This window comes from Pelobates fuscus, chromosome 1, assembly GCF_036172605.1.
Source record: "Pelobates fuscus isolate aPelFus1 chromosome 1, aPelFus1.pri, whole genome shotgun sequence".
Classification (NCBI taxonomy): Eukaryota; Metazoa; Chordata; class Amphibia; order Anura; family Pelobatidae; genus Pelobates; species Pelobates fuscus.
Genome location: NC_086317.1, coordinates 478,147,073 through 478,151,576, shown reverse-complemented (window position 1 = coordinate 478,151,576; position 4,504 = coordinate 478,147,073). Strand labels below are relative to the sequence as shown.

Below are 4,504 nucleotides of genomic sequence, written 5' to 3'. Positions count from 1 at the left end.
TTTTGTTTTCTTTTATGGCTATTAGGCTTACAAGACAAACATACCAAATTCTAAAATCGCTCCACATAAAAAGTTTATTTTACTCCTTGTGCTTTGTGACCTGTAACTACCAAAAAAAACTGAAAATCCCAGACACATTATATATTCTGTAATTCAGAACAACTAAATGAATTTATTTTTAATTACTTTCCTTAACCTGCACTAATTATGTACACATTATTATTGCAAAAACTGTAAAAAAAACACACAAAAATTCATTTTTTTGCATATTTCTGTATTTTTTTTATAATAAATAAGCATTTATATATACATGTGTTACATCAAATTAAAGCCCTTTCTGTCCTTTAAAAAACGGTATATAATATGTGTCGGTGCAATAAATTAGTAAAATGCAAATTGCAGTTGAACGCAAATAGCAAAAAATGCAAAAAATGCCGTTGTCATTAAGTGAAAGACAAGCTTCTGAAGCTCTGTCCTTAAGGGGTTAAGCACAGTACATAAAGCGCATAGTTGTGTGTATAATGTGCAGTGATGTGTATAATAAAAAAGCAGTGCTGTGCATGAAGTTGCATTACTGTGTATATAAAGTGTAGTGCTGTGTATATAAAATGCAGTGCATAGTAAGTGCCGTGCATTTAAATGCAGTGATGTGTATAGTAAGCGCAGTGTTGTGTATATAAATGCAGGGCTGTGTACAGTAAGTGCAGTGTATAGTAAGTGCCTTGCTGTGAATATAAATGCAGTGCATATAAATGCAGTGCTGTGTATAGTAAGGGCGTGGCGTTGTGTATATAGAGTGCGGCAGTGTGCGTATATAGAGGGCAGTGCTGTGTACAGTAAGGGCAGTGCTGTGTATAGTAAGGGCAGTGCTATGTATATAGAGTGCGGCGCTGTGTTTATCGAGTGCAGTGCTATGTACAGTAAGGGCAGTGCTGTGTATATAGAGTGCGGCGCTGTGTATATAGAGTGCAGTGCTATGTACAGTAAGGGCAGTGCTGTGTATAGTAAGGGCAGTGCTGTGTATATAGAGTGCAGTGCTATGTACAGTAAGGGCAGTGCTGTGTATATAGAGTGCAGTGCTGTGTATAGTAAGGGCAGTGCTGTGTATAGTAAGGGCAGTGCTGTGTATAGTAAGGGCAGTACTGTGTATATAGAGTGCAGTGCTGTGTATAGTAAGGGCAGTGCTGTGTATATAGAGGGCAGTGCTGTGTACAGTAAGGGCAGTGCTATGTACAGTAAGGGCAGTGCTGTGTATATAGAGTGCAGTGCTGTGTACAGTAAGGGCAGTGCTGTGTACAGTAAGGGCAGTGCTATGTACAGTAAGGGCAGTGCTGTGTATAGTAAGGGCAGTGCTGTGTACAGTAAGGGCAGTGCTGTGTATACAGAGTGCAGTGCTGTGTACAGTAAGGGCAGTGCTGTGTACAGTAAGGGCAGTGCTGTGTATATAGAGTGCAGTGCTGTGTACAGTAAGGGCAGTGCTGTGTATAGTAAGGGCAGTGCTGTGTACAGTAAGGGCAGTGCTGTGTATACGTAAGGGCAGTGCTGTGTACAGTAAGGGCAGTGCTGTGTACAGTAAGGGCAGTGCTGTGTATATAGAGGGCAGTGCTGTGTATATAGAGGGCAGTGCTGTGTATTGTAAGAGCAGACCTCCTTTTTACTCCGTTTTCTCCCAATTTAATGTGAAAATTCCCACATGGCGGTACGGGCCATCCCTGCGTCTGGCACTCATATGATGACGCTGAGGCATGGTATCTGGCATGGTATTACTAAAACTGTAATATACTTTATAGAAATTAGAGTTTTGTTGGTTTGTGGATGCAGTTCTTTAGTTGCATCTAATTAATAATCCTGTTATATTGCACAGCACTGCTGGTGATCTATAACAAATAAATAATAAATAATAATAATAATAATAATAATAATAATAATAATAAATAATTGTAATTTACATGGGGTTTGAATGTTACATTCTTCCTGATACAAATCTCAATGTATCCTTCCTGGTAAAATATTTTATAAATAAATACATAGCATAAATAAAACACAACAACTTCTTCCTTTACAAGGTTTATAAATTTACAAATATTATTAGGCGAATGGCCGTGACTTATTACGAATAATAATAATAATAATCTATAGCTCTAAAGCAAGGCCAAATAACCAATAACCATTTCCAGATTCCGCCGGTTAAAGCCAGGAGCCATAAAGATATATTTCCGAACCAATAATCCCAGTCCCCCCTACTCTGATGCCCAGGACTTATATCCAACAATAAAGTCACGCCAGTGATACCTGGAAGGAATGAGGGGAGGGTGGGTGAGGCTTCGGCTTATTAATAACACAGAGAACCTTCTAGTCGCCTGGCACCAGCGGAGGTGAATCATTTTTTGGCACCTTTAAATTTATACCCCCCCCCCTCCTCCGCGCGGATCCAGCCGCTAAGTAGCTCGCGCTGTAATTAGCTAATCAGGAGCCTACCTGAGCGCGAGCTTCCCGCCGAGACCAGCCACACGCGCTGCGCCAGACACTTGGCTCGGGCTACTTCCGCGCAGTCACCTGATACTTACCCACAAACCTCCACTCCATCACACCCCATGAGGCTGCTCTGTATGTGTCCGCCTACCCAGACACCTGGCTCGAGACCAGCCACACGCGCTGCGCCAGACACCTGGCTCGAGCTACCTCCGCGCAGTCACCTGATACTTACCCACAAACCTCCGCTCCATCAAACCCCATGAGGCTGCTCTGTATGTGTCCGCCCACCCGCTCGCTCACCCGGCGCCCGGCAGAGCGTTACTGTGTCTGCAACGTTTAAATTCTGTAACATTATAATCAGAGACTGCCATCAGGAGTGCAGATAATGAGATGAGGATCTGGAAAATACAAAAGAATAAAAAAAAAACAAAAAAAACAAATAGAACCCAACATAAAACATTTATTATTTAAACATAAATATGGGAAATCACAATAATCAGTTAAATAAAATAATAAATTAAAACAGGGCTCGTCCGGGATTTGAACCCGGGACCTCTCGCACCCTAAGCGAGAATCATACCCCTAGACCAACGAGCCGTATGCACATGCTGGAGGAAACTGAGGTTATAAAGGAGCTTTGTGACTGCATTCTGGGAGTCAGGACTGGATCAGAGGCTGCTCACACACACAGTGAGCGAGGATTGTACACAAATCACGATGTAGGTAGAGAGCAGAGAGTGTGCAGCCAGGCTGTGACGTCACATGGGCGGAGCTGGGAGCAGGGTGATTGACAATGGGGGCGGGGCTACAGTAATCAGTGCAGAGTGAAGTCATGTGATCACAGGATTCAGCTGCTTAACACAGTCACGTGATCTAGCAAGGCAGGTTATTATTATTGTTAGAATGTATTTATTATCCATCATATAAAGGTCACATATCTGCCCTTACAGACACACCTGGACAGGTACAGGGGATCATTAAACATACCTGGAGAGATACAGGGGGATCATTAAACATACCTGGAGAGATACAGGGGGATCATTAAACATACCTGGAGAGATACAGGGGGATCATTAAACATACCTGGACAGGTACAGGGGATCATTAAACATACCCGGAGAGATACAGGGGGATCATTAAACATACCTGGACAGGTACAGGGGATCATTAAACATACCTGGACAGGTACAGGGGATCATTAAACATACCTGGAGAGATACAGGGGGATCATTAAACATACCTGGAGAGATACAGGGATATCATTAAACATACCTGGAGAAATACAGGGGGGGATCATTAAACATACCTGGAGAAATACAGGGGGGGGGGATCATTAAACATACCTGGAGAGATACAGGGGGATAATTAAACATACCTGGAGAAATACAGGGGGGGGGGATCATTAAACATACCTGGAGAGATACAGGGGGGGGGGTCATTAAACATACCTGGAGAGATACAGGGGGGGGGGGGTCATTAAACATACCTGGACAGATACAGGGGGGGGGATCATTAAACATACCTGTAGAGATACGGGGGGGATCATTAAACATACCTGTAGAGATACAGGGGGATCATTAAACATACCTGGAGAGATACAGGGGGGGATCATTAAACATACCTGGAGAGGTACAGGGGGGGTCATTAAACATACCTGGAGAGATACGGGGGGATCATTAAACATACCTGGAGAGATACGGGGGGGATCATTAAACATACCTGGAGAGATACAGGGGGGGATCATTAAACATACCTGGAGAGATACGGGGGGATCATTAAACATACCTGGACAGGTACAGGGGATCATTAAACATACCTGGAGAGATACAGGGGGATCATTAAACATACCTGGACAGGTACAGGGGATCATTAAACATACCTGGAGAGATACAGGGGGATCATTAAACATACCTGGAGAGATACAGGGGGATCATTAAACATACCTGGAGAGATACAGGGGGATCATTAAACATACCTGGAGAGATACAGGGGGATCATTAAACATACCTGGACAGGTACAGGGGATCAT

General features: G+C 43.2%; 1 non-coding gene across 1 annotated transcript; it reads right to left on the bottom strand.

Moving 5' to 3' along the window:
• Positions 1 to 3,000: 3,000 nt before the first annotated feature.
• Positions 3,001 to 3,072, bottom strand: TRNAP-AGG (transfer RNA proline (anticodon AGG)). Its single transcript has one exon. It is a non-coding gene; the product is annotated as a tRNA-Pro (tRNA).
• Positions 3,073 to 4,504: the final 1,432 nt, after the last annotated feature.